General features: G+C 30.4%; 1 long non-coding RNA gene across 1 annotated transcript; it reads right to left on the bottom strand.

The window, feature by feature from the left end:
• Nucleotides 1–3,350: 3,350 nt before the first annotated feature.
• Nucleotides 3,351–17,152, bottom strand: LOC116424318 (uncharacterized). Its single transcript, XR_004234439.2, has 3 exons — nt 16,995–17,152; nt 16,906–16,916; nt 3,351–3,573 (listed from the first exon to the last, which is right to left on the bottom strand). It is a non-coding gene; the product is annotated as an uncharacterized LOC116424318 (long non-coding RNA).
• Between the last annotated feature and the right edge of the window lie 6,294 nt (nt 17,153–23,446).

The raw sequence follows: 23,446 nt of genomic DNA, 5'->3' as shown, positions 1-23,446 counted from the left end.
GAGAAATAATCTGTATTTACGACGCATGCAGTGCAACACTGCAAATGGATCCTTTCAGACAATTTTTCATTCGACCATTTCGTACAACTGAGAAATATTGATCTCGTATTGCATTTATGTAATTTAGAGCCATAAGATGTTTTAAAGATGAAATACTATGTCGATTTGAATAACTTCGATAGCTAAACTAAAAAACCTTCAGCTATTACATATTGGCATTTGAAGGTCATAACTCAGGCACGATAAAACGCATTTCTGTATCTACTGCAAAGTATAAGAAAAAAGAATAAATTCTTTTCTATGAATTATTATAATCACCTTGAAAATACTTATTTTTTACATTAAGACAATTTGTTCCCTATTTATGACACTTCTACTTTGAAACCATTGAAATATTTCAAATCGTAATCATCGCATGATTGAAAATGTTGTGATATAAATATATTTATCTCAATCTCTAAGTAATATAAAATATTTATTACTTTTGGGAAATATAAACAATTATATATATATATATATGTACGTATCATTGGATATTCTCTGAATTTTTTTTATGTCTTTGTATATGGGACAGTGACATGATGCTCGATTATGATGTTTTCATTGATTTAACCTGTTAACTGTGGAATTTAATTTTAAAAATCTGTGATAATGCTCGCAATAAAATTAAATAATGAAGTGTATATTCGTCTAACACAGGCCAAATGCACCTATAATATATTCTAACGAAAAGCTGAGCAAAATGAACATGTTTATATGAAAAAACAAGTAAGTTATCGTTGAAAGAATTAGTATCACTCTGATTTTAAGATGACGTGTATACTTGTCAAACGCAGTTGATTGGATAACGATCACCTGTTTCAATATGTTGAAACTTTTCGGTTAGTCCCTCTACAAGCTTTTTTTTCAGTTTTTGTTTTTTAGTAATAGACAGGCGCGTTGTCAGAAATGTAAGATGAGAACAAGATGTTTTTTGGTTGTATCAGATCTCCCATAGCGTATGTGTAGTGTTTGAGGCTTAATCCAGCGAAACGAAGGCACGTCTGTTCACTACCGCGATTTGAAACTTACTAATAACTATGTCACGCTTATATGCGAGCGGAAGGGAACGAACGGAAGTTGTGGTTGATATATGACGATGGTTGGGAGAATGTGATAACAAATCACAATTCACTGTAGAAAATGCGAATATAAATTTGAATTTTTAATTTGTAAATAACGCTGGATTTTAATTTTTTGAAATACGTAATTATTATATTAAACGGAAGATATTTTTAATAAAAACATATGGTGCTGATTTTTAATTTGCTCATGGAGTCAGTAAGTTTGAAATAGTGTAATAAAAAATAAGGGCAAACGATTGTATACTGCTTATTGTTAATACAATATAAAAATCAACTTTGATATGAATTTTAATATGAAAATTTGATATGAAAACAAGAATTATTCGACATAAACTAAAAAAGGAAAATTTTACATATTCAAAACAAGGAATTCTACTGTTATCATAACTTCAAACAATTTATTCTACCACGTATTCATGATCATTTACTTGATACACCCTTTTTAACGTCATTATCGATAACCGTAAACCGAAAACTGGTATGATTCCCACAACGTATATAATAAATGGTACACTTTAATCTCATTTAAGCATTTGCGTACATAATGAGCTTGTTTTGCCTGATTCCGAAAATTAACGTGCAACATTCGAAATAATGTGGGTTGCAACCACGCATAAACATTCCATACATATTTCAATCTCGTTCAACTTAAATATAGCTCTTTGATCTCGGGCCATTTATCTGAATACCTGTCGTCTTTACTTACAACACTGTTAATAGGTTATATTCTTATGCATGTCTCCTGTACAGATTTCATATCTTCTTTATTTATAAGTCGAGTTCTATTTGCTGATATTTACTCCCGCAAAGAGGATGTGTTTAATTATAACACAGCAATATAAGTATCAATATCTAGAATCTAGATTCTAGATGAACGAATATTCGGCAAGTTTATCAATAATTTCTGACATCATGTATTTATTCATAGACGTTACAAATCTTATAATTTGAGCCTCAATAACATTTCTTAAAGTTTCTTTAACATTATAAAACTATGGATTATTTATATATTCTATATTCTGTTTTAAATATTTTAAAAATATACCGACTGTCATTTTGTTATATAAAATTATGGATATCTTTTAACACTCTTAACAGTACTTTTTAATGTAAATAAAGGTAGAAACAGTAAGATATATATTGGTATTCACGAAATTAATATAATATTATGAACGTATGCTAAATGTAAATACTAAAAGTAATATAAAAATAGCAATGAAAATAATAGTGATAACAAGAATGTATAATGTGAATAATAATAACATAAATAATTTGAATAATTTCAAGTGGAAACAGAAATACCAAAAATGCCAATGGAAAGTGGAATTAAATATAAATTTTAAATAAATAAACGTAAAGTAATGAAGCAGTAGTTTACGTTATTCATATAATTAACCCTTCACAGAAGTGGTCATTTCGAAGATACAAAAATTTACTGAGTACACGATTTCTTATTACATTTTAATTGATCGAATACTGAAAAAGTTTATGTGTATATATAATAAAAGTCATTTAATTAATAAAAACAATACATGCATTAGTGAAAATATAGCCAATTAGTACCACATATATTGTACAATCCTTCGATTGCAATGAAAACTCATTAACTTGACTTCTCGAGATTTTAGGTAACTGCTTTCAAGTTTCCAATTAATATATTGTACGTAATACAGTCGTACTTGTTAAAAGACTGATAATAAAGATTACATCGCTGTATTCGCAAGTAACAATCGAGTGCCTGCCGAAATACTCGTTTTATCGATACAGGAAAAGTGGAATCCTGCTACGAACCGCGGAACTACCGATCGAACGAAGTTTCTTCGAAATGCCACGAACGGAAATTATGCTTTGCGGTTACTGTTATCGTGTCGTTAGAAAAAAATGACCAGTGATAAGGGCACACGTGTTCGAAAGACGAAACGATCGCTCCCGCGAGCCGTATTAATGCCGCATAATCGGGGAATGTCCCCTCCGCGAGTACACGAGCACCTAGAAATCACGAGTACATCAAAAACTCGTGGAAATCGATCGCCTCGTCGTATACGAAGAAATATATAAAATATTGAGAAGTCTAGTGTTTTAGCGGGATAATTTCGGGGAAGATGGTTGTACCGGTAAAATGGCCACTTCAATTATCTTGTATTAATAATTGATAATTAATATAACTATTATTATATTTGTTATTACATTATTATTCATTAATTTATTCATAGTTCTTTCTTTTTAATCTGGATAATTCTGATATTGTAATTTTCTAAGATTCTTTGACAAGTTTTCTTTATTTATTTATTTATTTACTACCTGTGATTGGTGAATATATCGTTTACTTGTTATTCGCAAGCAATAATCAGATTGTATTTATCCGTCGTCCTTTATTCCTTATTTTAAATAACTTTTGTCCAACACTGGTCACAAGGCAGAACGGTGCACAAGTCCAAAGGAGATGAATCTACATAAAAAAATAAGTTGAAAAAGCGTGGATATGAAAACAAATGATAAGTAAACGTTTTAAATAAATCATTTTTAATTGATTTTCGGACGACCTTGTATTTTAAATATTAAAAAGATCATTATGGGATTTGAAATGGCATATTCAAGTGCCACTTGAAGTTATTAACTGGTGATGTGATTTAATGATCGAGAACGATAAATTATTGTCTAGGAGAGTCAAGCATGATGGAAAGGTACACAAAACAAGAAACTCCAACACTTTTTTTAGGAATTAATGTTTCTAATAAAATAGAAATACTTTAGTATAAAAGTAATAAAATGTTATAGCTTCTGCCAGTTATAAGAGATGACTGTTTATCTGAATATAATGAATATTTTATCAGTACATTTAATCAAAAATGGGATTAATTAATTTTTAAGTAGTTTTGTTTGGTCCTTGGTATATACGCACTTAGTGAAACTTATCTTAGATTTTCAGGTAGAATATAATCTATGAAAACAAGACTTGTTTTTGAAGTTCTAATTTATTGTTATCTATGTACTGTGTACAAAGTCTGAAGTTACGTTAAATTAAATTAAGTTGATGCTACTTGGCGATATTACCAAAGCTCAATCAATATACCATACTATTATTCTAAGAATTACGAATTGTTCTTATACAAGCAAAATTATGCAAAACATTATTTATAATATTATTGCAGTACTTCGTGTATATCTGTAGTTTATTTAAAATTTATATTTAATTTAGTTTTAAACCTTTTGTTCATTGCCAGGTTAACGTTAACATTTTCAATTTGGAAACCGTTTTCTCCTTAATAAAATTCGGAATAAAATCATCTATTGACTCTAGAATCTATAAAATGTAAAACTCAAGATTTTATTTAACTTCTTCAGAATTATATATTTTTTACTTTGTTTTATTTCGAAAATATTTTACAAAAGATATACAGAATCATCAGAAACGTCAATAGCAACGTGTTTTATTACCAAACATCGTGCTTCGAAGGCCAATTATTTTAATCTAAATATAATAGTTTCCAAGCTGTTTCACTTCATTTTGCAGCGTATTTTATCAATACAATAACAACCTCTTTTGTAATCTATTTTAGTGACAAAACCGATGTTCAAACAACAAAAATCTCCGGAAAATTATAATCAATGAAAGATGTCCAGATTTAATTATTGTATATCATCAACTCATTAAAAAATTTTCGTTCAAACAATCTCCAATTGATTTCGTTGCAAAGTAGTTTGTACAAATGGCAACGAATAACTAGGTACTCGTCTCGTTGAACCAGTTGCAAATTTACGAGCTCAGTTTAGTATCCAGTTACGTTTGATTAAATCGAAAATCAATCCCCCGGTATTGATGTCGTTTTATTCTCGAGGCATGCCGTGTTACGATGTTGCAGTCGATTCCCCGCAATTTAATTAGGTTGTATGAGAAAGATGAAAGGTCAGCGTTTTTGAGAACATTGAATTAACTCAAATTGTACGCGTTAAGCGAATAGTTTTTTTTCGAGCCATTACAATTTGTGAATTAAATTGCCCCATGACCGGACGTAAAAGAAAATAATTTTCATATGACAGTCATTTTGTGGCGACATATGAGACTATTCTTGTAAGTTCTTATTTTCTTGGTTAGTCAGTGTTCAAATGTATTGTGTAAGTAATAAAGATTCTTTCAATTTTACTTTGAAAGATAAACCTATTTTTATCATACAATTTTTGTGATTTTTCCCTTACTTTACATGGAAACGAATCTTTAATCGTAATAAGAACAATTTTCGATATATACGTAAAATGTATAAAGAACGAAAGAAAAACAGGTCGAAACTGAATCTTCAATTATATAAAACTTATTATTTATATCAATTTTCATAGATTCTTTCAGGATCTTAATCTTTAAATGCTACAATCGGTATTTTAGACCTCTGATGAATTATAAATCGAATGATAAATGTTAAAATATAAACAGAAACATAAATTGTCCATAATTTCAATGATCAACCATTACAGTCTAATGAAAAGGTAACATGGAAATTGAATATTACAAGTCACGCACGAAAGAAACTGCAGGTAAACCAAAATTTTAAGCAGCTTCACAGATCGACTGTGCCTCTTAAAAGTTAATTACGTTGTTTTTGCTGACATCTGTATTCTCAAAGTAAAAATCTCTTACCCTGAAAACCGTAAAGACAGAAATAAATTGTTTTAATTAAAATCCTATATTTTCTTTATAGTATATAAAGCTGCACAGTGGAATTATTTGAAGAGTGCCTATAATTCACAGAAAAAGAATTCCTCCCCGTTTTTATGTAGAAAGAACATTTTATAGTTTTAATAAAAAAAAAAAAAACGAATAGCTAAAAATATATGTGCGCAGCAATATATAACAGAACAATTTCAGGCATCTCGCAAGACAGGTTATGGAACTGCACGGAACAGCATCTAATATTGTAGAAGAAAACATGGAAAGGAAAACGTAATGTTCGTACAAAACCTACGTCGTATAACCGGAGAACCTTGCCGATCAAGTACATTAGTACTTAATTATCCAGCCTTATCTGCCAAGCTTACAAGCCATTATCGCGATCTGATCTTTTAATTTCTTCTTTGTCTAGGGTCTAGACGTAATCTCGGAATATCTGTTCGGCGTTTGCGGAGGCGACCGATTTTAATGAATATGAATACAAAGTTGTATCGAAAAGTATCCAAGCACGTGTAAATATTCGATCGTGTACTATAAAAGGGCTGTAATGTAATATTGGTAAAACGAAGCATGTTTTAAATAAACTTTCTTTAACACGTTGAATGCCGCGTGATTTCACGTAGATACATATACAAAATGAAGACAATATAACATCAAACTATTTCATTGAATTGTTTTATTATTATTACATGTTTATCCTGCCGAATACCACCGCATTAGATAGCATTATTTGTAATATAAAAATGTTTGCAAATAAACTTCGTTTAATTTTTGACTGAATTATAATAATTCAATTTGATCAGGTGTAACGGTGACCCCCGTGGCATTCAATGTTAAATAACCCATTCTTATAACTGGATGATATTCATTTAATAAACTATGTCGAAAGGACGAAATATTTTAGACAGAGTAGATTCCATTTTTAATAGGATTCGGACAGACCAAAATGGGTCGATATAAATAAACCCAGTTAACTGGATAAAAGTGAAAACATCTAATGAAAGAGGTATGTTACAATAGTATTATATTATTGTTAATTACTATTAATTACTGTTCATTGCTATTAATTGCTATTAATTACTATAGATTATTATTAATTTTATTAATTATTATATTACAAATCGTATAAGTACTCACATTCATAAAGAAAAAATCTAATGAAAGAGATGTGCTACAATAATATTATACTATCATTAATTACTGTTAATTATTATATTACGTAATAATACCTGAAGATTACATCCTCCTCATCACCCGACATTCTTTAAACTGATAATATTTTCGCTACTAATATCCTGTTCACCATTACAACTACACAACAATATTTAATGTATCTTTTTCATTAATATTTCTTTTATTTGTATAAACGTGTTTTAAAGTCTGCCCAGACGAACGTTCCTATACTTTTAAGTGTCACTGTACATCTACGTCAATATCTGTTTCAAGGTGAAAAAAAGCCTAATCACATACTAAACGGAAAATAACGATAAAAAGACCAATATGTACAGAAAATGACGTGAAGACTCTACAAAAATTCTTTTCAGAAAAAAGTATCTTACATGAAAAATTGCCTATTGTTGTTTACAGATATCCTATTGCGTAATGATCGATGTTGTCACATAATATCGGAATGTCTCTTTGCACTCTAGGCACTCGATAAAATCGGATAAGTGTGTGTAAAAATAGTCGGTACAAAGTGAGTGCATACCAGTGGTTTTTGGCATTAATCGCACGATTCGTACATACGCGATTCTAATCGCAATATCACGGATTCAGTAATTTTTCTATTATCTTAATAATCGCTATCAACTGCACCTGTGTGATCATCGAAATATATCGATACCAATTTTGTGTCAATAATGTCCACGTGTTAATCATTCGTGTCGTAACTTTGCCGAGTACGTGTGCACCCAATATCATGATGAAATTGAATGCTAAGTGTACAATTTATCGAATATACATTTTTCATTTGTATTATGAGATAATTTTATGTAACAGGCCTTATGTAGTATGTGGTACAATTATAACTGAATACCAGATTATTGTATATTATAAATAAACAATTGTACACAATATATAACAATACTTATTATAAATAGTGTAAGTAATATGACATCTAGCAATTATTTTTACTTTACATGCAATAAAATATATTACTTATATCTGATATTTATAATTGTACAAGAAAAAGAAGATTTATGTCAAAAAATTTGAAAGAAATTCTATATAATTTTTTAAAATTCATTGATTTTTCTAACTTTAATTTTAAGTACTTTGTAGGCACTCAATGTACTACATAAATATTATAATAAAAAATTATATAAATCATACTTCAAAATTACATAAATTTTATTATTTTTAAGAAATAATTAGAGAACAATTGATCTTTTATTTTCAGTTCCTATATCTATTCATATCTGTGTATTGTATTTACATGTAATGCTTCACTTTTCAAATAGATTCGAGTTTACATACATTTTTATGCAAAGGGAAATCGTAATGAATATTTTGTTAAACAACTTTCTCCATTAAAAATGTCAATTTTTAATACTTTTTTAGTTTTTAATTTTCGAACGAATATGACCTTCTTATTTCAGCGTGACTCAACTGTCGACGTATCATTTTGAATGAATTCGCTTCTTTTTGGATTAAAAAGGCTTTTATAATCGGAGTATTTCAAAACAAAATTATTTTAAGGATAGGGATAGCAATAATAATACACACATATCTTCTAACCAAATAACTTAATCCTCCCGTAATTGTCGAACGATATTAAAATCCAGGTAATCCAAGCAAATGAAACAATTTGTACGTTTCTAGCAGGTCTAAATTACCTAAAATACCAAACATCATTTTTCGAGAAAACGACAGTTATCAAAGAGAATTTACATAAGCATTAACTGAAATTATAAACCAATGGAAATTTTTAAATTAACATAAGGAGATCAATTCTGTTCAAAATAATTTTTCTTAAGTATAAATCTTTGATTTAGTAAGTGATAAAACGAAGTTTGTTTTAAACCAACTTTCAACTGAATGATAATAAATTAATAAACCGTGCCTGAAGAAGAAGTATTTTAAATCAGAATGAATTTCGATTTGAATAAGATTCGCAAGATGGAGATAGTCGATAAAATAAAGAAATGTTATCGATACAGACAAAAGCTTTGCACTTAGGCGCGCGTTTCGAATATTTCTAACAGTAAAACCCCTAAGAACGCGATTAAAAGAATACGGAAAAATAACTATAAAAGTGAGATTCTTCGTAAGAAAGTAATACAGAGAAAGAAAGACCAGTATCAAAAAAAGGGAATTTAACCCCCTATAGCCCGAATTTTTGTTTGTGACTGTAAAAAAATGTATGTAATATAAAATGAACAAATATCAACCTGTAAATATAAATTTACTGTTAATATGACCACCTTAAAATAAACTCAAATATGAAAAAAGCAATGTATTCCATAGTTTTAATAATTGTACCTATTAAAACTAATATATTTTGAAATTTTGAAATTACAATGAGGTTGAACTTTCGCTCTTGAACGTATAAAAATTTAATTTTACTCGACACTTTGCTATGCAAAATGATATAAATGATGAGATGCCAATATATTGGTACATGATATACAGGTATCATTTTTAATTGCTTAGTAGATGGTTCTACTTTATGTAAGATATACATTGACAAAGTATCTATGTGATACATTCACAATGGCTCGCTAAAAGAATTTACCAAATGTCATTACAGAACAAATTATAAAGATTTTAGTAGTTAAAAAAAGGATTGTATCTAAGAATAATGAATATAGCAGAATGACGTTTCAATTTAGACTTGAAATGACTAACACTTTTCAGAAGTAACTGGTAGAGCAAGGTTATCAGTCAAGTGGATTTAGTGAGTAATGACAAACAGAAGTCTAAATATTTAACAATTTTTCCTGCATAAGGCATTGTTCTTTGAATATTCATTACATATTAATTTCGTCGATCAATACCTCAAACAACCTATGACACATTCCTTACAGCGCACGTACAAGTTCATTGTAATGATTAAGACATCATGTCCACCCAATATGCAAATTGAATCTCACGAATCTTATTATACAAACACACTGTTATCTCACTGATTATATGCATAATAACTCCATTCACACAAGCTCAGCTGGTTCATGCAATCGAATCGAACAGTTCGATGAAAATAGTGAAGTACATTTTTATAAGTTAATTCATGCGAAAGTTAATTAAATGCCAATTCAACTGTCGACATTAATAATTACTGTGAAAATCTTCATAATACCATAAGTGGATTATTTAAGAAAATATTAAGCGTTTGGTCTGAAATTGATATACAAATGATACTCTTTTTAAAAGATTTAAATAAAATATGAGAAGCAACTAAATGTCAGGCACTATTTTTATTTTGTTTTTTTCCAATACACTTACAATATGTAAATATTTTCGGTTCGGTACATTTTATTTCTTATAACGAAGAAATTAAATTGTTTATGAAATTGTGTTCAAAGATTGCAATAGATTATGATGAAATGTAATAGAATAATTTAAACTATTTTTTGTTATACTTCTATAATTACATTATAATGATATAAAATTCTGAAATTAATTAGTAACATTCCGGACTTAGTAATACTATTTTCTTTTTATTAAAAGAAATTTATTACTATATATCCTCACTCCGTTACGAATTTATAATTAAAATTGTAATAAACAGATCTCATTAGTTTAACTTAAAAAGTGTTTAATAAAATCTGTCAATCTTGTATCTTTGAGTGCAATAAAACATTATCGTGAGCGAATGCAGTGTATATAGATCGCAACATTCTTCGAGTAAATTGCTCCTATTATATTCAACTTTAGACTTCCGTTTGGCTTCGTTCCAGTGCTGAGTCTTTCCTATCGTGAGTGGAAAGAAATACGACCACTTCCTTCCTTTGCATCTGAAAACCAACGAGCCAACGAAGCAAAGATATTAATTGCTTAACTCGTCGTATATCACCGGCGACCGACTATATCTTGCACGTGTAAAATCTCATGAAGTAGCCTGTTATTTGGCTAGATTAGTTGCACACCTGACTCAGACGTAGCTACTTCAGATTAATAATAGATCTTTCATGCAAAAACTAGATCACAAAGTAGTTATCTCTATATTCGCAATTCATTAAGTATCTTTCTTGTTTTTACAAAATACAATTTTTAATGAAGTCATATTAAAACCAATGAATAAGGTTGTAATCATAGTTTCTTTCCACGTGGCTGCCTAAGTATCAAAATCCAAAATAATGCCAATTTTTTCAACAATTAATTATTTACTTTCTCAACTAAACATGTAATTCTTTTTTATTTTGCTTTAGTTTTTTATTTTATATTCTTATTTTATTTTTTTGCGTTCGACATGTGTAGTCGTCATTGATTGATTTTATCGCACATCACTTTCAATTAAATTCTACTGTTAACTGGTTAATTTCTTCATTTCCTCTGTCACAATGAAAACTTCCTTCAGGCTCTTTTCAATATTACATTCTAATCAGGAGTTTCTTAATTCATGACAACGGTCTTTCGGATGTAATTTCTTATACAATTTTATTACTTCCTCACATGTGTTACAGTGAAAGGACAGCATTAATTTTCGCAATAGATCCGTTGTTGTACCTGACCACTCCCTGGTCTATAAATTGTATGACGGATGAAACATTAGGCAAAAGATAAAGGATTATAACAAATTCATCGTTTGTCTAGGATAATTCCGAATGAAATTAATATAAATTAATATAAATAAATTCTTAAACATCTATATTTTTAACTGTTTTTTAATGATATACTAAATCTTGCACAGAAGCTTATTTAATTATTCTTCATCTATGTAATTTAATTTTATAAATATATTTTGTTTCGTTAAGTATCAATGACATTTGTGATGTGGGCAATCTTTACCTGACTTACTCTACAGTATCAGATAATTGTAACACGCGTCAGTATTTGAATTATTCAAATTACATTTACAATTCCAAACAAATTACGTAGGTGCATAAAAAAAGAATTAAGTGTTTTGATACTAAAATTTGGAAACATTAAAAATTGGAGTTAATCACATTGATCTGCGAATGAGTCAACAAAAATGTTCTAATTACTAATCGGTGAAAATAACACTGTTCATTCAAATATTCTACTGACAATGAGTTTTGCATGTAATTAACATAATACTGTTATTTTTTAAAACATCGATGATTCCTTTACCAATTATATTATCAGTGTTAGTACCTAGTAATATCCAATAACATTTTGTACAAACAAGTACGTAACGATTTTTTCTCTTTTTCTGAGCAGGTGCTGATTTCTCACGACGGAAAACAAACATTTTTCATGGTGATGTTTCCTCCGTTATATCAATTTTATCAGTATGGTAAATATTTTTCAATGTATACATCTTCTCATTTAAAAAATCACTGAAATTAATTAGAAAAGATTAGCTAGATTATGATTTCGATTTTTTTTAGATTTTACCAAGAATGATTTGTTACGATTCTTATTAGCGGGTCATATTACCCTCACTTTTATAAGAGATACGAAAATAACTTATTTTCGTAATATATATTAAATTCAATTAAAATTTCCTTTCCTTTCACCTTTCGTCACAGATAACCTTATTAGTGTACCTACATTCTTAAAATTTTAACCAATTTACCTTATAGATTAAATTTTATAAAGAACATTTCGATGATGAATATTCTACTATGGTATCAAACATTCTGAGCGTTTCGATAATGAACGTTCTACTATGATATCAAACGTTCTTAGCATTACGATAACGAATATTCTACTATATCAGACGTTCTTAACATTTCGATAACAAATATACTACTATAATATCAAATGTTCGCAACATTTCGATGATGAATATTCTACTATGATATCAGACGTTCTTAACATTTCGATAATGAATATTCTACCATGATATCAGACGTTCTGAGCGTTTCGATAATGAACATTCTACTATGATATCAAACGTTCTTGAGAACTCGGTTATAATAAATGCAAGGACACGGGATATGCATAACGACCTCATCCGAAGTCACGGTCGTCGCGGTGCAATTCTTATAAATATCATCTGGAAAAGGTCAGGCTTCGGGTGAATCAAACACTTGTGAAACGTTTTCGCGGTGCTCGACAATGCCGTGGACAGTGGGTGTGAAGGTAGAAAGTGAAGGTATTCTTCGACCATAATCTGCCCCCACGAACCATTACACGGGGATAAACCGCTTACATCATAACCAGACCATCATTATGCCTCCCTATTACTCATTTCGCTTCTTGCGCTTTCGTGATGCATATTCATGATCGACCTTTTACAGTACGCGTACGTACGTTTTGTTTTCTGCTCGATTTCAAGGTTTCACGAAAGGAAATGAAATCGCGACTTCACGCTGTATTGAAGATCTCGCGTGACACCGAATGTAATCGGGATTCATTTTTTAATATGGGGGGAGGGTAAAGCAGAACACCAATGTTCTTTCTAGATAAGAACGTTTCGTGTTGACCTGGTCTTGCAGGACATAGACCTAATAATAAGTCCTTAATATGGTTTGTGATCGACTGTAGATCAATGCACAAGTATTATCTACGAAAAACATTGGTGATTCGGTTTACTCTATTATTGGCGTAGTACCGCGTTGCCAGTATTCTTCTAGAAAATGTAAAATGACGTAATACTACGTTACCAGCATTCTTTTAGAAAATAAAAAATGACATGGTACTGCGTTACTAATATTCTTCCAAAGAAATTAAAAATGACATAATACCATAGTACCAATATTCTTCCAAAAATTAAAAACAACGCAGTGCCACGTACCAACATTCTTCCAAAAAAATTAAAAATAACATAATCCTACATTAGTAATACTCTTCTAGAAAATGTAAAATAACATAGTATTAGGTAGCTAGCATTCTTCCAAAGAATTTCAACTGACATAGAACCGCGTTACCAATCTCAAATTAATATATCATTATACATCATACCTATTATGCTATATAATATATCGAGTTAATTACTCTCTCAAAACCGTCGAATACCCACACCTTCCCCGACGATAATAAATCCCGTACAATTCATCACGAGAAAGGTTAAACTAAATATTACAAATTGCAAAATCGTAAATGTTTCAAGATCCTCTCCCTGCTCGGCAAATGCGTTTATAAAGGCGACGGAATAAGCGACGCTCAACGCGTATATCAAATATTTATTGGCTGCTTCGATAAACAGTTTTTGTAACACATCGATTTTTACGGAGCCCGTTCCGCGTAATTCATTTCTTAAGAGAATTCCGCGACCGTAAACCACCCCACGATCGATAACTCTGGAAAGTACGGCGAAATGACTTTTTCAGGGAACGCGCGTTTACGAGCCGCGCGGCTGTACATTTTGAATGAAAATGTAACGCTCGAAAGCGTTGAAATATGGACCAGGAAAACACGGTTCCGTGATCATAAGTCAGAAATCGATGCCGATACACGCCGCGGCGCGGCGCGGCGCGGCGAGGCGCTCCGCCGCTGAATCGTAATTACGGCGAATGCAAATTACCACAGGGCCCACCGACATGAACTGGTTCAACGTGTCATTATTGTTTATTAGCGCGAACGCTTGCTGCTTTTATCGGCCGCGAGATGCAACGTCATATTAAAAATAACCATCGGACCATATATGTACCCGTCCCGGACAATAATCCCACGCTCTAGCTTTACGCGGTTTTCTTTCCAAGCGATAACTGTTAGAAAATTGCTATCGACCGCGTGCGTGATTGTATGTGCCTCGCGTGCACGTATACGAAAAGACGCTAGTGCCTATGGAAATTTATTCAAGCAACCGATTTGATTCGCGAGTGTTCTGCAATCGTTAACGCAACCTGAATATAAACAGTATTAGTTTAACGCTATAGTCTCTGATGACAAAATTAGGGCCATCATGATTTTTAACGGTTTAAGCAGTAATCGTTGCTTTGGAAGGCTAAAAGGTAATTTAGTGATAATTTCTTCGTTGTCGGGTTAATGTTTTGTATTCCAGAAATTTTCCACTGGATATGCTCAATATTTTCTAATGAGATACAGATGATATTTTGTGAAACTGATTTAACGAGAAATTGCATACAAATTGAGGGATGAAAGTATTTTATTTCTATATTTTAGGTATGCATTAAACAAGATTTAATATTAAATAGTAAATATTAAATATTAAACTTTACCTCTGCGGTACAAAGGATTAAGAACAAGAGTTAAGCGAAGAAATCAAGCCTGAGGTATAAAAAGTTAATATAAGGAAACTGCAAGATAGGACTAGATTGCTGATTCATTGCTGATCTTCTCAAAGATGGCAGTAATGATGGCATTAATTTTTTGATTAGGGACTGTAAAACTACCAGATGAATCAAAATGATTCATTTTTGATTTGTTCTTTTACAATTATTGAAAAAATACAAATACTACTCGAAGAAATGATCAAGTAACTTGATTTAGTACCATACAAATTGAGATACGCGTCAATTGAAACCTTAATAAATGGACTCTTATAGCTTTTATAAAAAAAATAACAAAAGGTCTGTTTAACTCTCGGTAAGATTTTGTTTAGGGGATAATTAAATTGATTAAACTTTAATATTTAAAATCACTGATAATTGTTAGTTTTAGTGTTAAACAGTACACACACCTTGGCACTGGTCAGATTTTTATTTGTGAATTATTCTCATCATAAAAATGAAATAAAAATTGTTTGTATATGAATACATGAATTTTGTTGTATATGACAATTAAATGTCCTATTTGAAAAATGAAATTTTTTAATATATATGTAAATACATACTTGTATGCACGAAAATCGTACAGTCGTTAATAACCGTACGTATCGAATAATAGATAATTACGATTATTAAAGAAACTTTATTTACCATTTTATTATTTTGTAAGATAACGATGATTATTTTAAATAATTTGTGAATAACGAGAATTTGATGTCATTATTTTTTTAACGAAATCGTTTGAACACATTAAATTTTGTTTCCAATACATTTTTAAAATGTTGTTTATTTGTAGTATTATGTAGCCTAATCTTTTACAGGTGTTATCTTTTTACAGTTCAATTCCACGTGCGTTCAACCACATAGATATCTGGTTACTGTACTAGTGTTTCTATTTCTTTCAACCTATTTATTAAATAGAAAATTTATTTCTGATCATTGCTGACATACAAATTACAATTATTTATAAGTACCATTTTCTTCAATATTTTTTCCACATTATTTTTCGTAATGTGTCTAAAGTAATCTCATTTGTCTGTTTTTTAAGTTAATATCTGGAATCATTGACCGTTTATTATTAACGAATCAAAATTAGTATTATCTATTTCGTCATTTCGTTTTCTTCGTAATGACTTTATCGTCGGATGTGGAGTCATAGAATTTTGTTTCATCGATAAAAATATTATAAAACCTCGGTTATATAAATACTTGTTAGGTGAACAAATTATTATGAAAACTGCGTATTTTGTACTACAATACATACATATTATAACAAAGTATGTACACAAATACGTACATAATTTTTTATTTTTCTTATTCGTGAAAGATCCATTAAACAGTGAACGATTTTAACAAAAATTATTTTCACCTCATTAAAATGATATTTGGTATACATATATAAAAACGATTATATACTTCTGTAGGATGAAATCTCTTCAAATTCAATATGCGATCCGTCTGTTATGATTGTTCCCCCACAAGAATTTTCAAATTCTTAACAATCATTTTTTTGCATTTATCTTCCCTATTTTAGCCATTCATTTTACTGCAGTAATATAAGAATTATTTCATACTTTCTACATTATCCAATATTCTATGTCATATGCGATAACACTCTGCGTAAAACTTAATAATAAATTTTATTGCACTTTTTCTTCAACTATCCATATTTCTACTTTTACTTCCGCTGCCCATAGTTATACTTTTACTATCCTCCTATGAACTCTATAGTGATGGAGAACTAATTCACATTTTCCGATATCACTGCACCTTATTTTAGTATCCTAACTTTAAGAATAGTATACTATATAATACTTACAATACGATACACTGTAAAATAAAGGATGATTAATTACTAAATTTAAGAAAATCAAGTTATTTGACTCATTATATAATATTTTTACCAACCTGCAAAATATGTAGTGACTTATTCCAGTGCACTGTTTCCAAATATGTTTTCCAAAAAAGTTTAGTTTGTAATTCTTGTATTATTCAATAAGAATACATTTTAAACGATGTCAAATGTATCTCAGGAATAGCTGCCATTAGCACTAACCGCAACAATGTTCTCTCAACGGTTGTACATTGTCACCAATAGGTCAATGTATTTATATACTTCTTATCGTTACACATAGTTGATAATGCATTCAGGTCGGAGAATATATTTGTTTGCATTGAAAGTTAGGTTTGATCAATGTTATTATCGATTCGGAGTTTTTTTTAAACAGTCTTTGAAACTCTTTTAAATGATTGTATTGAATAAATATTTTTTATATACTTATATGTATCTTTGAAGTCACCAAAATATTTTTAGAATGCTAAATCATTTTTCTCTTTTCGTCAAAATTGTATCGATGATTCTTTTTATATTTACAGTAAATCTGTTATGATTTTATTTGTTATATTCTTGGCTACAGTTGAAACCAGATTCTTCTAATAAAAAACGAAAATATTTCAATTAAAAACAATTAAAAAGAAGTTAAGTGCTTCCTTTCCTCAGTGTGAATATTTAGAAAAGCTCAATGTCAATAAATTTCTGTGTTTATATGTTTTTTGCATTGATCCAACAATTCATTAGGTATTAACCCTCCATAAATTGATTTAAAGATTTTGAGTACCTTAGTATTTCGTGTTGTCTTTCTATTTATAAAGTATCAATTTAAAAAAAGCTTAAAATGTGTTGTGACAATTTACTACAAACACCGTGTCATAATAAATTTGTATTGCCCACATGTGAAATTTTTAAAATTCATGCACAAAGTTTAGATTTTCAAAAATCTGTGTCATAAATGACTTCATTCAATCTCCTATAACTTTCATAATTTTGCACATAATATAAAATCATTTTCAACATACATTTTTAACAAGTGTGGAGATTAAAAAAATATTTAAAAATCATCTTCTGACCCAGAAAACTCTCATAACAATATCATCAAACTACAATGCGTTTTAACAGGGAAGTTTCATTTCTTCTAACGAAAAATATAAATTCTTTAGTATTTTTCGTAGAAAAAAGTACGAATGAAACATTATGAAAAAAGTGTGAGTAGCATTTTAAATCTTTGTACTCAAGAATCGTCACTCAATCGTAGCTGAGTTATATACAACAAAATTATAAAATTTAATATTTAATATTACGCTTTGTATAATGCATCCACATTTGAAACATTGAAATAAAATAGCTTCGTTCCTTGATCTATGTGTAATGTCTCGTTCAATTAGTTTCAAAAAATCTCGTCTAAACCAAATAAAAACATATTAAATATTTCTACTGAAGAACTTTTAAATGCGAGGCAGTAATGTATGTACTATAGAATCTGTATTTCTCATTAACTAGTTAATTGCGTCTAACGAGTACACGCTTCATTTTTTTATTTCGTTACAAGCAAAATGAGAGATTGTTGGAACTAAATTCCACACTTAACAGATTATATTCCTCTAAAATAATTCCAAAAAATTAACGAAAAACAGTAAAATCGTGTCAGAAACTTCAACCGAAACACATTCACACCATTCTCTCCCAAAAAAATCCCCAACAATCCCTTTTTTCCATAAAAAAAAATCAAGCTTATAATTCAAGAAATGGATATCGATAAAACATCTATCACAGACTTTAATGAAACTACACCAAACACCGTCAAACATCCCCAAACACATAAACTTCTCCGCTAAAAGCCGCATAATTTCTGTAGCTGTCCCCGAGATCTCCGTTCCATTCGCTGATCGTGAGTTCCTGTGGCGCTGGCGCAAATCAGGACGAAAAGAAAGGTGAGATCGGGAGTCAACAGCTTGTAACCGCGGGAATTAACGCGCTCAAGCGCCGCGGCGTGCCGGGTGAGCGCGACACGCGAGTTGTCTGTTCTCAAGAATCCCCATTGATATGCAAACTCAGCCACGGCGGCGTGGCGCGCGCTAGATAAGCGTGTTATCACGCCGGTGTCTACCTACACTCGGCCGAGTCTGGGCGTCCGGCTCAAGCAACACCGTGCAGCGCCTAGAGCCTGACGATTACGTTAATTACGTACTGTAATTTACGATCGGCCTGCTACATTGGATCGAATCGTTCCTTTTTATTAGCTCCCTTTCTTCTTCTCTCTCTTTCTGCCTGCGTTTCGAGACAGAAGATCCTGATTCCCATCGGATCGATCATTGTCTAGTTGACCGAGGCAGCAAACCGGCTCGTTCCGCGAACACGCCGTGCACCGTGAAGTTTCTACGCCGCGGACGTAATTTTCGCGCGGCGAACAAAAGGGAACGGAAATAGGAAACATAATCCACCGGTAATTACTGTAACGGCACTTTCTCGGCCGGCTGTCTCGCCGCTCCGCGCGGCGAGCGCGCCGTTCCCCGCGAATCTTCTTCCTTTTTCGCGGATAGAAATTCGAGCCGACCAACAAGAAAATCGACCGTGGAAAACGAGGACGCGAAAAATCGCGAATGCAGCACTGGCGGGCGCGTTCCGGTTTGCAACTGAGGAACGAGGACTACGGTTAACACGTTGATTGCTACGAGAAACACTTTTATGTATCATATTCTTTTCGCAACAAAGACAAAAAGGAAGAATTATACTGATCAACGTAACGTTTATTACAGGTTTAATGGGTGATATTAATAGTATTTCTCATGCTGAATTAGAATGTGCAATCCGTTTACCTCCATCACGCAGTTTTTGAGACAATCAATTTTGAAAGAAAACTCAAGTTTTCAGTCTTGAACATTTGCTGTGCCTTGATTATGATAGTTTTCCAAACTTTCCTTGCACAGTATTATTGCGGGCCTTCCTGGATATAAAAATGTAAATTTTAATAAGTTTATAAGCATTGAATTATGTTTCAACAATGCTGAAAGACAAATGGCAGCTGAAACGCGCCGATTTTTGCGGATATTTTGCAATTTATCTGAAAAATTAAGTATCTTGGAGAAAATGCATATTTGAATTCAACATAAGAAATACTACAGATTAAGATCATCCATGAAACCTTCTGTAACAAAAAGAATGAAGTTTTGTATACCAGTGTTGTTTATGATTTGGTATCACAAATCTTACGTTACATTTTTATCTAGTTATTTACGCTACTGAATATTTGTATCTGATATTAGTTATTTTACAAGCTATAATTATTATATTGTAATTTTGAAGCTATGGTCGTCGGTAACCGTGGCAGTCAACGTGTTAATCCCTCCTCATATAATAAGGTAGTCAGATCCGTGATGAATATTTTTAAGCAAATTTGGTAGATCTAAATGTTTTTTACTTATTTTTTATATAAGTGAAATAATGGCTATTGTCTTTAACTTTAAAAGTAAACGTAGATACGGAGTAAGCATCAAAATGTACTTTCCTGCTAAATTTTTAACACGTTGAATACCATGGAGCCACCAGTGACCCAAATTCGAATTATAATAGATCATTCAATTAAACGATGATTACTTGAAAACATATCTATACTATAAATAATGCTAATGCGATGATATTCAGCTAGATGAACTTGCAATAATAATAATGCAATTCAATCAAATGATTTAACTCTTCGAGAGCTAAAGAGCGATATATCACTCCTTCATGCACTTGCGAAAACTATATATTTAATGTTATTAGTAGTAAAGGAAATCTAACATGTTTTTAATATTGTGTAAAAATTTTATAAACTTTAGATCACAACTGACCGAAACATAAATTATTGTTTTTAATCATGCATGTTTGTTTAAAATTGTCTGGCATTTCTCGAATATGTATGAAAATTTCCCTTGGCACTCAAATGATTTAATATTATATTTTGTCCATTTTGTGTATTTTCAACGTGCTAACGATAAAGTAATCCTATCAAGCACAACTGTGAAATAAAAAGTAGGATAAGAGGTTAACGCGTTAAGTACTTTCTGAGTTTATTCGTTCGTTTTCCTTAGAATTATTTGTTTCCATTCTTTCTTATTTCTTACTTAACACTGATCGTACCGGTACTTTGTATACACCTATTTTTAGAGTAGCCAGTCGAGTTTACAAAATCCTAGTTACAGAATAAAAGTAAACTAGTTGGATAATCGATTTTTTTTTTAGTGGAAACGGAAATAGGGGGAAAGGACAAAGATTGAAAAAATGATTAATCGAACAATACAGAAATTGATATATAGTTGAATGAGAAAAATAAAATGCAGAATTTTAAATCAAATTTTATAACCGATTATCTAACCGGTCGCGGTGCATTTAGTGTTAAAAATGTTAAAATGTAGCGATCGCATCGTGTAGAATTTCTTATGTGAAAATAGAAAAGCGTAATTCAATTTTCGAGATGAAATAAAAGAACCGAAATTTTTACAAAGACCTGTGGCACTTAATGGGTTAACGCGTTGACTGCCACGGTGGTCCGATGATCGAAGCTTCTGAATTGCTTGAGAACAATAGCAATAACAAAACTAATGTCGAATAAATATATTTAGTAACGTATCACTTTATTTACCGTTTCTAATTGAGGTCACCATTTACTAGTTGACAATATAGTTTTCGCTAAGGAGTGTTTGCTTTTATTTACAAAGCTCTGTAACTTTAACATCGAAGTGTAAGCGAATCTCGGTATGTCATTTTCATTTTTTTCGTTTTAAAGCAGAGTAATTTTAAACGATACATTTTTAAGCATTTGTAAACGTTATACTCATCGTTGAATTCGTTTTGAAAAATATAATAAACCGGTAGTAATGAAAATACATAGTTCCATTTAAAGACTGCATTAACGTTGAAATCTCTTTAAATAATAAAATGTAAAAAAAATCGAAAAAGCTTACAAAATGTCTCTCATTATGCCGACCAACTCTTATCTGAAACATTTTCTCGTATCTTCAATAATTACGGTAATATTCGAGTGTATACGAATGAAACGGACGTGCTGTATAATTAGTATCAATAACTGCTGCAGCTGTATGTATGCAAATTTCTTATCAAATCTTTTAAAAAGATACAGGATAGTATAATATTTTACTATATTGTAGGATACTTTGGTTTTTATTGCATACATACGATGTCTATAAATACATAAGGAATCACATTATGTCTAATTAATTAGTAAACTGAACGACGAACTAAGTGATACCATTTTTAAACCCGTTAATTAACAACCGGGAGCCCCAGGGAAATTTAAATGACTCATCGGTAGTTTTTTGTTTTACAATTAAGTCAATTATACAAATGCTTTGGTTGAGATTTATTAAACATGTTTATTTATGTATACCTACATTATCATATGATAAAAGAAGCATAACAAAAAAATGTACTTTTGTCATTTTTATTGAAGGGTATAAACAAGACAGTTTTAATGTTTGATACTTTTTTTGTTAATTACTTCAACGTTTATGTCGAGTATACTTGTCATGAAAAAATCTAAATTTTTAATTAATGATTGTATTCGTCATGAAGAAAAAAATCATTTTTTCTATTTAAAGTAAAGTTTAAGTAAACCAAGAAAGATGTTTTTATGATCATTTTTTCTATTTAAAGTAAAGTTTAAGTAAACCAAGAAAGATGTTCATAATTTTAATATAATTTAAAGTAATTATGAACTAAATATTAATAATTAATAACATTAATAATCAACAAAACAATGAGGTAGAATTTGAATATAGAATGACAGATTTAATTATTCTAATTGATAACTTTTTTGAAAAGAATGTTTATTCTGTATACCGAATGAATGAAAATTTTTATTTTTATGTTATCTTTTTCAAATATTCGGTTATTGAATGTAAAAATATTTTTCATTCCAAATACCTATTGATTATTTGTTTGTTTATGTATTAATTACATTTCAAATTCTACAAACAATATTAATAAATCCTTAAACAAAAAAAACAGAAAGGTTCTTAAAAATGCAATAAGAAGATTTCTAATTTTGTTATAATTTATTTTAATTTTGCAACAAGTACAATCACTTTGCTCTTGTCAAGTACACTCGTCATCTCTTAAAAGTAATTAAGCACATAGGTGCACATGCTCAAAACTACATAAAACATTAAATGGGTTAACTAAGAACATCTTTGTAGGTATACTTACTGTGATTACGATTTCTCAATCAAATCGGAACAAACAATTTTTAATGAACCTCTTGCATAAAATCTAGTCGGTCAATCTAAATGCAAATAGTAGTTACGAAATTCACTAGTTATGACATAGCGGAATGAGGATGCGATCATCTACTGTTCGGAATATAACTAGGTCTCACGTTCAAAGACCTCGATGTTGTGCCATTCAAAATTACTCTAACTTAAATGAACAGAAAGATCAACTACAGTTTAAATCTTTTAGATATCTATGATTTAAGACCATATATTTTTTTTTATAAATATTTAGACTTTCGGTTAAAATTCTTGAA

Source organism: Nomia melanderi, chromosome 7, assembly GCF_051020985.1.
Source record: "Nomia melanderi isolate GNS246 chromosome 7, iyNomMela1, whole genome shotgun sequence".
NCBI lineage: Eukaryota > Metazoa > Arthropoda > Insecta > Hymenoptera > Halictidae > Nomia > Nomia melanderi.
This window is presented reverse-complemented; position numbering and strand designations above follow the sequence as displayed.